Source organism: Musca autumnalis, unplaced genomic scaffold, assembly GCF_047663935.1.
Source record: "Musca autumnalis isolate F117 unplaced genomic scaffold, ASM4766393v1 scaffold_4, whole genome shotgun sequence".
NCBI classification, from domain to species: domain Eukaryota; kingdom Metazoa; phylum Arthropoda; class Insecta; order Diptera; family Muscidae; genus Musca; species Musca autumnalis.
The window spans coordinates 56055481-56068538 of record NW_027411977.1 but is presented as its reverse complement, the minus strand read 5'-3'; positions in this window follow the sequence as shown (position 1 = coordinate 56068538).

Sequence of the window (13058 nt, the reverse complement as noted above, 5' to 3'; positions counted from 1 at the left end):
ATTCTATTTGTAATTCAAATTATTCCATTTGTAACTCGACTATTCTATTTGTAATTCGACTTATTCCATTTATAAAATTATTCCATTTATAAAAAGGAAAGGAACAAAAATGAACAAATGGAATAATTCGGATTACAAATAAAATAGTTCGAATTACAAGTAAAATAAGTCGAATTACAAATGCAATAATTCGAATTACAAATATAATTATTCAAAATACAAACAGATAAATTCGAATTACAAATTGAATAATTCGAATAACAATTGAAATGTTTCGAATTACAAATGCAATTCTCGACTTACAAATAAAATGTTAGGAATTAAAAATGGAATTCTCGAATTACAACTAAAATGATTCGAATTGAATCTAAAAAGGTGTAGATATATAAATATGTAGATGGGTTATAAATGTTTACACGGAAAACTACAAACGGGCCAGCAAGGCGGACCGGGTCAGCTAGTAACGATATAAATTTTGTGTTGCACAATTCCATACTTCCCGAGATATGAGCCTCTGAAATTCTGAAAATTCCCTTGTTAAAGTAAGAAAAAAATTTAAATTAAAAAAAATGACCTTCGCCTTAATAAGGCAAAACAAAAAAATGACTTCAGCATGAGCCAGGCTGGGATTCGAACCTGGGACCCCAACAACCAAGTGACACGGTTGCAGGCGTCTTAGCGTTCTAAGCCACCATCAACTTGTCAAAGATTCCGATGACAAATATTGATGATCAAAATCTTCTGATACAGAAGAACAAGTAAAATAAAGGTGGAAAAAAGCTGCCTTAGTATTTGTAATAAAGCGTTGAAAAATAGGGTTACCAGCCAAGTCGGACTATAGGAAAGGTTTGGAATTAAATGACTAACATTAAAATAAATAAATAATTCGAATATACAAATTTCGAATGATTTGTGATATAAATGCTAGTCTCCAAGCTTAGCCTTCGTCCACCCACTAAAAAACACCATTCAATATGCCTGATGATCGGTCTAACCACCCGTGAAACGTAGCATAGTGGTTGAATGTGTGGGACTTCGGTGGATTCCTAATTTTTCAATGTACCTATTAGGTCTAAATAGCTCAACTCGAAAGAGAATTTATTCAAATATCCCTCTAAAAATGACCTTCGCCTTAATAAGGCAAAACAAAAAAAAATGTTGTTCCCGTGCCCTAGATTGGCTCCTGTCCATAGGACAATTGGAAAAAACCATACAATTAAAAAAAAAATTCGGGACCGTGGGGCTTTACATGTGTATGAGAAATGTCTTTGGTGATTGTGGAACGTTGAAGGCCCATAACTCTGGAAGTATGGACTTGTGCAAGACAATATTTATATCGTCAGATTCAGGAACCCAAGGGCTATCTGTGGTACATATATCATCAAGATCCGGGACCGGGCCCTAAACTCAACTTGTTCCTTTAAATTGTTTTGACAATGCACAGATCTTATTTGAAAACGTAACATCAAAGAGAAAGATCATATTTATACGCGCAGACATATTGTCTGATTTTAGAGACAAATGTCCTTTATTTTTTACTTATCAGTACAAAATGTTCATAATGTTTTCTCAAAATATTAATGTCCTAGGCATGCTAATCAGCCTTACACACTGAATTGTTGAATTCAATTACAAGGCAAGACAACAATCTCCTCAAAGCAAAATGCTGTTAATTGATCTAATATAGAAGGGGTGTTTTTGGGATATTGGTTTTAGTGGTTTTGGACAACACCTAAAAACTATTATATACAATTGTTTATATACACCGCTGTCAGTGGTATTTGTTTTTTCTGGTCAAAAAACTGCGAAAGAGTCTGATATTTTGATATTTGGAAAACTGTTCCTAATGAGGTCCATACACTATAAGCATGCAGGACAGCATTTGTAATTGTATTAATAAATTTTGAAGTACTTGTGAAAGTATGTGTGAGTATTTCATGCAGGATAGAAAAAAATCAAAAATTTACTAATACATACTATTACAAATGCTGTCCTACATGCCCAAAGCGTATGGGCCGCACATAAATATGGAAATGAATTAAAATACATATAGTTATAGAGTCTCCTCTTTGTCCGGATTTACATATGCCGATTTTACTTGCGTTAAATGTCAGTTTGACGACTAAAGAGAGTATAAAGATGTAAAGTGTTTCCATGTACCTAGTCTCTCTTTTCATCAATTCCGACAATTGTCGGAAGGAAAAATGCCTAATGTAAATCTGGACTAATGCACCGTTTACTGCAGAGAGTGTATAAGTACATTGTTTTATTTTGAAGAATTTGAGTTATAAATTTATACTGAAAGTCCACAAATATGTCATTATATTAGTCCTTATACGTAACGCATTAAGTGACGGGGGGATGGAAGATACCAAGCAACGGTCCTGACCGGTTTTAACATGGCAAAGCCCAGGATTTATCTTGGTCCCTCTTTCATCTCAAGTGGACACTGACCTCCCCGTGGTGTCACCTGGGGAACTGCCTTTAACACCCGTTAAAGGTAGTGAGCTAACATGTGCCGCGCGTTCACCCATAAGAACGTTAAAAACTTGGGTTTGGGCGTCGGGTTAGTAACCCTCCCCTAGAAAAAACAGCCTACTATGAAAAAACGAAAGAAAAGAAAAACAAACCCCTCTAAAGTTGACGAACCCCGAAAACGTTTTAAGGACCATGATCTGCGAATCTGCACCTGGAATGTTCGCACTCTTTATAGAGAAGGTGCAGTCTTCGCATTGGCAGACGTACTTGAAAAGTACAAGACCGATATTACTGCCATACAGGAAATACGATGGATTGGGAAAGGCGTCACAACAACACCTAAAGGTGACGCACTGTATTATAGCTGCCATGACGTAAAGCATGAGTTTGGTTGTGGATTCGTAGTTAGTCGGAGACTAAAACATCTGGTATCCAGCTTCACCCCAGTGAATGAAAGACTTGCTGCAATTCGAATAAAAGCTAAATTCTTCAACATCAGCTTTATTTGCGCTCATGCTCCCACTGAAGAAAAGGACGAACAGACCAAAGATATATTTTACGAGCGCTTAGAAGAAACATATGACCGTTGTCCTGCCCATGACATTAAAATTGTTCTAGGCGATTTTAATGCCAAAATTGGAAAGGAGAATATCTTTGGATAAACAGTTGGGAAATTCAGTCTACATAGTGAAACATCAGACAATGGAATGAGGCTGATAGACTTCGCAGCGGCAAAAAACATGGTAGTTAGCAGTACCAGATTTAAGCATCTCGATATTCATAAGGGCACTTGGCTGTCTCCAGACCAAAGAACAATAAATCAAATTGATCACGTTGTGATAGATGGAAGGCATTCATCGAGCGTGTTGGATGTACGATCGTTCCGAGGAGCAAACATAGATTCGGACCATTACCTCGTTGCAGCAAATGTACGTACCCGTCTAAACGTTGCAAATAAAGCACGGACAGACACAACACGAAAGTTGGACATCGCCAAGCTGCAAACACAACAGATAGCCACAGCATATTCCACTCAACTGACCCAATTGCTTAATGATAGCGCTTCTCGTCCCGATAACATATCAGCACAATGGCAAAATATTGCCCACTCCATGCAAACAGCCGCAAAATCAGTACTTGGATACCAGAGACCTCCACCAAAGAATCCGTGGTATGACCAGGAGTGCCGTGCTGCTACCGAAAAAAAGGGGCATATAGGGCTACTTTACAATCAGTAGCAACGCGTAGCGCACGAGAGAGGTATCGGGAGAAAAGGAGAGAGGAGAAACGTCTTTTCCGCAGGAAAAAGAGAGAAATGGAAAAGAGGGAGTGTGAACAAATGGAGATGTACAGGAGACAGAACGAAGTCCGAAAATTCTACCAAAGAGTGAAGCATCAAACTGATGGCATCTCCTGTAGAGATCAACAAGGTAATTTGGTAACTGATACAGATAGTGTGCTCAGGATATGGAAAGAACATTTTTCCAAACTGTTGGTATCCGATAGCAGTGAAGACGGCGAAGATACCACAGATCCAATCCCAGATGATGGTATTGAATGTATACCGCCCAGCCAAGATGAGGTAAGAACAGCAATAAACCGGCTGAAGAATAATAAGGCGGCAGGAGCAGATGGCCTACCAGCCGAGCTGTTCAAAACCGGAGGCGACACGCTGATAAGGTGTATGCATCAGCTAGTTAGCACCATCTGGCAGGAAGAACGCGTACCCGACGATTGGAACGTGAGCATCCTATGTCCAGTCCACAAGAAGGGTGATAAGACTGTGTGCTCCAATTATAGGGGCATAAGTCTGCTCCCTATTGCATATAAGATAGTATCTGGCATATTGTGTGAGAGACTAAAGGCTATGGTCAATGAAATTATTGGACCCTATCAGTGCGGCTTTAGACCTGGCAAATCCACCATTGACCAGATATTTACCTTGAGACGAATCCTGGAAAAGACCCAAGAAATGCAGACCGACACCTTCCATCTTTTCGTCGATTATAAAGCAGCATTCGACAGCCCTATACGTTCAAAGGTGTTCCAAGCCATGTCTGATTTTGGTATTCCTGCAAAGCTCATTCGACTTTGTAGAATGACATTAACTGAGACGAGATCCTCAGTTAAAATTGGAAAGAACCTCTCCGAAGGGTTTACTACCAAAAGAGGTTTCAGACAAGGAGACGGCCTGTCGTGTGATCTATTCAACATCCTGCTGGAAAAGGTCATACGAGACGCGAAGGTCAAAAGAAATGGAACGATATACACGAACAGCCACATGTTACTGGCTTATGCCGACGACATTGACATCATGGGTCGATCGGTAAAGGAAGTAACTGACACCTTTGCGAAAGTCGAAAGAGAATCTGCTAAAGTTGGTCTGGCAGTAAACGGCGTAAAAACCAAGTTGATGGTATCGACGCGTAATATGTCCATAAACACAGCACCATCTGTGAATGTTGGTACCTATAATTTTGAGCTAGTAAAGGACTTCGTCTACCTCGGCACCGCCATAAACACAACAAATAACATCAGTTGTGAAATACGAAGAAGAATAGTGTTGGCTAACAGATGCTACTTTGGGCTGAGTAAGCAGTTTAGGAATAAAGCCACCTCTCGTCAAACAAAAATAACACTGTACAAAACACTGATACTACCCGTGCTAATGTATGGTTCCGAAGCATGGGTACTTGCTCAAGCAGATAAGGCAGTGCTTTGTGTGTTTGAGACAAAAATTCTTCGAAAGATCTACGGGCCAATCTGTGTTGACGGCGAATATCGGCGTCGTATGAACATCGAGCTGTATCAACTATACAATGACATCAATATAGTTGAACGAATCGAGATACAACGATTGCGATGGCTAGGCCATGTTATAAGAATGAGTGATGATGAACCCGCTAAAAAGGCGTATAAATACGGGCCGCATGGAGGTTCTCGCAGATCTGGAAGGCCAAAGCTTCGTTGGACCGAACAAGTGAAACGAGATATCACAAAGCTACATATCCCAGATTGGGAAAATACAGCAGCAAACAGAGAGGATTGGAGATTTTTTCTTAGTTCGGCTTATGGAACAAATGTTCTGTAAAAGGCCAGCTAAGTATGTCCACGTCTTCATATAGCTCCCATAACCAGAAACTACCGATTTTCTGTACTATGAAGGTTATGGTCTCAATATCCCTCCGAATTTGCTAAAACTTGGTATTAAGGCGTTCATATAGCTCCCATACAACGAAAGCTCCCCATTTTCGACATTTTGAAGATTGTGGCTCTGGTTACAGATTTCTCTATTTTATTCACTTGTCTGAAGTGAGTTTCAAACAGAAAAATGTACACATAAACATTTTAGAAGATATTATTGAAATATATGTAGCATACGAAAATATATGAAATACAGAAATTTTCCATATGCAAAAATAATATTTGCATATGCATAATTTATACATTTCGCATATTTTTTGCATATGTGATATATTTCGATTGGAATTTAATTAGAAGCCAAAAATATGCAAATTTTACAAAAATAGGTGCTGCATAAAATTCAGCTGTCTATATATCATTGAGCTGATATTAATCGGGTTGCTCTCACTGATATGAGAGAAGGCTCCCTTGTCCCTACTGGTATGTTTGTGGAACAATTATATACAGTACATTTTAAGAAATATTCTTAAATTTGAAAATTGGCGTTCTTTAGCAATTTCTGCTACATCTTTAAATTTTGAACAATTGGACAGGTAATAGGATTCCACCCAATTTGTAAGAACTGGGAATTTGTCTGTCATAATAGAGAAAATTTGTAGCATGGGAGGAGGATGTGGTTCTCTTCACAAAACTCATTATATCTTAGGTAGTAGGTCCGTTACCAAGCACACAAATTATTGCAATTTCCATCAGAGGAAAGATCGGTACTTAAGTTTTCATATATAGGCGACTTTACCGGTATATGGCCTCGAGGGATTCAAATATGGACCAAAAATAAAATGTTTTTATTTATCATACAAAAGTAATGGTCCATTGCACCCGCTAAATAATATCAGATCATCATCAAAAATTTTAGGCATCTTCTTCGACCTAAACCCCTACCTCGTGCAAAATTTCGTGACTATTGATCTATAATTGCGACGTCTAGTATGCTTTTGATTACATTACAAGCAAAACACTCGATATATTAGGCTGTAACTCTTTTATCTGACCACATAAATCAGTATAATTGGCATTAATTGTAAGGGCAAGAGTTGTCCTTCCAAATATTATTTATGTGGGCGGAATGTGTGGTCCAGGAATAAAGATATTACCGGTATATTAAAAATTTTCACAATTTTCACACAAAAGTTGTGGTCCATTTAACCCTCTAAACATCATCCGATCACCATCTCAAATTGCAAGCTTCTTCTTTGTCATATAATCTTACATGATTTAAAATTTCGAGGCGATCGGACTATAATTGCGACATACAGAGCCGCTACAAAATCGGATAAAAATTTTGTTTTTGGTCCATTTCACCCGCTTAATATTTCTCGATCATCACCAATAAGAATAGGGATCTATTCTGATCGGAACACGACCTCCATACAACGTGACGATCGTGACGATCGGTCCATAATTGCGGCCTGGAGCGTGTTTACAATTTATAATGGACAGACGGACGGACAGACACACATCTCAAAATCGCTTTATCTCGTCGAGATATGAAGATTGGTATACCACATTGGGGTCTCCGACGAATATTTCGCGGTGTTACATGAATTTTTACCAAAACAAACTTATTATACCCTTTTCCAGATTGTGGTATAGGGTATAATAAATGTCGTTCGTTGAGAATGGCTGGACAAAACTAACAAAACAAACCTAATTTCGTGAAATTTTCAGAAAATGTTCAGGGATATCCCGTGGCCCAAAATGCTATATGGGCAATATTTTTGAAAAGTTAACAAAGTTGAACCCACGTTTTAACCTTTTATAACTCGCGAATTGTGGTTGTATATTATACAAATTAAATGCTTTTGGATAAAATGAAATGTTTTTGAATTGGCAAAAATTGGCTATATTTATGTAAAACAAGTAAAAAAGTATCAGTCGGCTTTGCCGACAGAGATATACCCTCAGCTTGTGTATATTGAAACAATTTTTTCCCAAAATACGTATGTATTTAGGTGGTTTTAAAACTTTTGGGCGTTTGAACCGACAAAAATGTTGATTAGGATTAAAGATCAAAAGTTTTGCGGAGGATATACTAAAAGGAATGGATCGACATTGACCGTTATGGAAGTGGATCTCCAGCCACAACATATGATGCCATAGAGTGTTTTTACACTATTCGGGCTGTTTGCTCAAGAAGTATGGACTTGCCCTTAAAAAAACTATTACCATCGTAATTGAGGCAGCGAATGCAAGTTGCTTCAACAAAAATCAAAGTGATTCGAGAGCAGGTCTTAAAGTGAACTTATCCGAAATTTTGTGTGGGAGGTACCGGATGGAGTTGACAAATATAGTCCATATTTGAACCTGATCTATATCTGGTAGATATATTAGGATGTTTAAAGTGTAGACCAATTCGGCCACTCCCCTCAAGAGTTACCGTACGAACAATTTTTCCGAACATTTTTGAACTTTTGTAGGGGAGGTACCTGAAGGAGTGGACCGATATGGCTTATCTTCAAACTTAAACTATATTTGGACAAAATATTACTAAGGCCATATTTTGGACCAAATCGGCAGATCCGTTCAAGAGTTATCTTGCGCTCCAACCACCTCACACGGTGTCATAGGGGTTTTTTGTAACGTTCGTGCTATTTTCTCAGGAAGTACGAACTTGCCCTTGATGAAACTTGTACCGTCGTATAGAGGGCAGTGAATACAAGTTGTTAAAACAAAAATCAAAGCGATTCGAGAGATGGCCCTAAACTGAACTTCTCCCAAATTTTGTGTGGCAGGTACCCGACGGAGTGGACCTCTTGAGACCATATTGGAACTTCATATTACTCTGGTAGAAATTTTACGCTATACAAAGTATGGACGAAATCGGTCACTCCCTTCAAGAGTAATCGTGCGCACAAACTTTCCGAACATTTTCGAACTTTTGTGGGGGAGGTACCGGAAGGAGTGGACCGATGTAGCTCATCTTCGAACTTAAACTAAGTTTGGGCAAAATATTACGAATGCCAAAATTTGAACCGAATCGGTTCATCCGTTCGAGAGTTATCGTGCGCTCCAGCCAGCAGGACAGACAGACAGACAGACAGACGGACGGACATGGCTAGATCGACTCCAAATTGTCTGAAACACATTTCGTCCAAACATACTTGGGGTCTAAAACCATTATTTCGATGAGGCACATTTTCGTAGTATCAAAGTGTATATACCCTTCATAGCCTAAAGGCTGAGGGTATAACTAGTAATAACGGCTTTAAGTTCGGCCGGGCCGAACTTGCTATACCCTCCACCGCCAGTGGTATTTAAGTAAAATGGAACAATAAGTTTCCTTTCTTTTATGAGGAAGACTTAATATTAAATTTCAGCAATTTCGGTAAAACAATGTCACTAACCTTCAATATACCGAAATTCGGGAGGTACCGTACTAAGGGGGCTATATGAATATAGAGCTATATAAAAACGTCGATCTATGCCGACAAATTTCTGGCGTAAAGTTTTTAGGCTCAAAGAAGACTAAATACCAAATTACCTTAAATCCCTACCCTAAATCAAGAGGTACGCTTCTATGGGGGGTATGAGAAGACGTGGACTTATACCGATAATTCTTTTCTGAAACATTTTATATCCCTATGAAAGACTAAATAAACACGTCTTTTACAATTACGAAAATCGGGAGGTACCGTTCTATGGGAGCTATATCGAAACGTGGACATATAACGACGAAATTCAGTCGTAAAGGGTTTTACTTCCAACGTAGACTAAATACCAAATCTCAGCCATTTCGGCTTCTATGGGAGCTATATCAAGGCGTGGGCCTATACCGACAAATTTCATTTTAGCAATTTCGGAGGAATTTGAGGACACAAACTTCAAAATACCGGAAATCATGAGGTACCCTTCTTTGGGGGCTATACGAAGGCGTGGACGCATACCAACAAAACTCTGGGGGGAAATTTAATACCCCAACGAAGGCTAAGTACCAATTTTCAGCCATTTTGATAAGATAATGAAGCTAAAACCTTCAAAATACCTAAAATCGGGTGGTACTTAAATAATGATGACATTTTGAGACCAGATGTTAAGCGTTTTTGAAAATTTCCGGAAAAAGAGCTACATTCATTTTATACCAAATGCTATGTCCACTGTTCATGATTGATCGTCTGTTCCTGATTGATGGTTTGAAATTCGTTTTATACCAAAAATAGTGTGAGATGCTACATCCACTGTTCATGATTGGTGGTTTGAAATTTTCATGGTAACACTGAAACCGGATGCGGACAAAAATTGTATGCACTTAGCGGTTTTTTATTGCTAAGACTGAATGGTATGTTGGGAAACTATAAATACATTCTACAATTACACGGATAAGCTAATAACACTGTGCAACAAGGTTTCTGTGCGGTGGAAAATTCCTTTTGGAGATGAAAGCCCTTAGTGAGTATATTAAGAACCCAAAAGGAAATTTTCCCCATAGGTCAAGTATCTGAGATATCGCGCGATGAATTTTTTGAATTTTCGCCTATGATGCTTCAGAAAATAGCTTTATATCTCTGTTTGCCGTTATTGTAGCTTCGTTTTGAGATTACATGTCTTCAGTCAAATCGAATGGCGAATCTTTTTGTATAACATTTCATTCATCTAACTCAATTCCTTTCATGTCCTTTTCGTCCTTTCTTTCTTGAACCGTAGTAAAAGTACCACAAGATGAGATTTTACAGCATCCAAATATTCCACAAAAATGTTGCTCAGAGAATTTTAGGTACGGTTCTCACTGACAACTAATCGATATTGTCACGTTTTCATTGTCTTTTTTGACATTTACCCGGGTTTTGTTCAGAAAAAATCAATGTTTTGTTTTTCTGTATATTCGTTATTTGTTATGTATTGGTAGGTAGACATACCCATTGGTTATCGCTTATATTGACATCTGGTATGTATCTGAAATATTTACCATATATAGCTCCCGATATGCTGAACATGTTTATGACAAATTTTCTTAGAAAATAGATCCGGTTATCTAATATTTTGAACCGGATATAGCGATATAAAACCCGGATTTTGTACCGATTTTAAGTAACCGATTAAGCTTATATGTATACCATTAGAAATCTAATAAAATTGCCAATCAGTTAAATAAATTTTTTGACAGCATCTTACCTGAGTTCGGTGCTAAAACAAAATACCCGTATTCTTGAACCGTTTTTGAGGAGAAATATCACTGCGCGTAAATATGAAGATACAAGCTTGGTGGGTGAAATATTCTTTTTGCCGATGAAAGTCGATGAAGTTAGTATTATGAACCCGGAAGGACAGTTATGCCATAGGTCAAACTTCTGAGTTATAGCGAAATGGAATTTATGTTACGCGTTTATTGTCGTGCTCTTAGAGTTCATCAAGAATGTATGCATCACGCCATAACTCAGAAGTTTGACCATTCGTCAACGAATCGTCGACGAAAATGTCATCGAAGACTCGATTTTTTATTGGGTTCAAAAAGAAAAGCTCTCTTTTTCAATTGTGTGAGTGAGCAAATTGACACACACCGACAGCAGAAGTGCGCCCTTTGAGCAGCCCTAGTATAAAGGAAAACTTGTATTGACAAATTTTAAGAAATTAAGAACAAATATTAATTATTCGAATCCCAACCAAATAGGACTTGAAATTTTTTGTACGACAATTTCTGGTATGCAAACCACGGTGCTCTTGAAACAATTTTAAATGGAAGGTGCTTACACCTCGGAAGTTTTTGCGGATTCTGAAACTACAAAGTTTATAGATGAGAACAATCAAAAAGCAAAAAAATCGCCGGAGCGCTTTTTTAAATAAATCGCGATTTAAGTTGACATTTTTAGGGGTTGTTTAGGTTTTCGCGATTTTGCTTAGAAACCACATTTCCTATCAAAATGGCACTAAAACAAATATTGTAGCTATGAAAATTCTCTACAAGATCGACTTTTATGGTATTTTCGTAGTTTTTACCATTTTTGAGATATAGAAGTTCAACTTGGGAGAATGCACTGACTGTATCGCCCCCTTATAAAACAATGTCATGTAGGGTGCGCCTTAACTAACTTTTGATGAAAACCGTTTACACAGGGAAAGCTTTTGTGAATTCTGAATCAGCAGTGTTCATAGGTGAGAAAAATTCAAAAACAAGAAAAAATCGCTGTAGGGATCTTTAAATAAATCGCGGTCAAAATTCACATTTTTAGGTGTTTTTTAGGTTTTTACGATTTTGCTTGAAAACCACAAGTCCAATCGAAATGGAGCTAAAGAAAATGTTGTAGCTGTCAAAATTCTCTAGAGGATTGACGTTTATCATTTGTTCCCAGCATGTACCATTTTTGAGATAAAGAAGCTAAGTTTAAATTTTTAGGTTTTTTTGTTAGGGTTTCGCGAATTTGCTTGAATACGGTAAGTCGTATCGACATGTGACCTGAGAAAATCTTAAAGCTGTGAAAATTCTCTACAAAACTGGCTTAAGTAACTTAACCTTAGTTGTAACATTTTTTTAGATATATAAGTTTAAGTTGGGAATTTGCAGTCATGACATTGTTTTATAAGGGGGCGATACAGAATTGAATTGAATTTGAATTGTCCCAATTTGAACTTCTATATCTCAAAAACGGTAAAACCGACGAGAATATCATAAAAGCCAATCTTGTAGAGAATTTTCATATCTACAACATTTGTTTTTGTCCCATTTTGATAGGAAATGTGGTTTCTTAGAAAAATCGCGAAAACCTAAACAACCCCTAAAAATGTCAACTTAAATCGCGATTTATTTAAAAAGCGCTCCGGCGATTTTTTTTTTGTTTTTTGATTGTTCTCATCTATAAACATTGTAGTTTCAGAATCCGCAAAAATTTCCGAGGTGTAAGCACCTTCCATTTAAAATTGTTTCAAGAGCACCGTGAAACTTCTAGTTCGCAATGTCAATCTAGAGATAAATGGGGTGAAAAAGGCGGTTAACATCTAAAATACCTACAATCCAAAGTTTTCGTAGCGTAGTAAAACGTAGGCTGATATGGTGGCCACTCTGCGAACATAAACTAATTTTAAAAGAAATATTATGCTGAGAGGGATAGAGAGTTATCGTGCGTTGCAGCCAACCAGACAGATAGATCGGCCACGGCTAAATCGACACATTTTTATACCCTCCACCATAGTATGGAGGGTATATCAAGTTTGTCATTCCGTTTGTAACACATCGAACTAATCATTTGGGACCCTATAAAGTATATATATTCTTGATCAGGATAAAATTCTAAGACGATCTAGCCATGTCCGTCTGTCCGTCTGTCCGTCTGTTGTAATCATTCTATCGTCCGCAATAATTGAGATAGAGTGCTGAAATTTTGCACCCGAGGGTCTTTTTTTCCATAGGCAGGTCAAGTTCGAAGATGGGCTATATCGGTCCACTC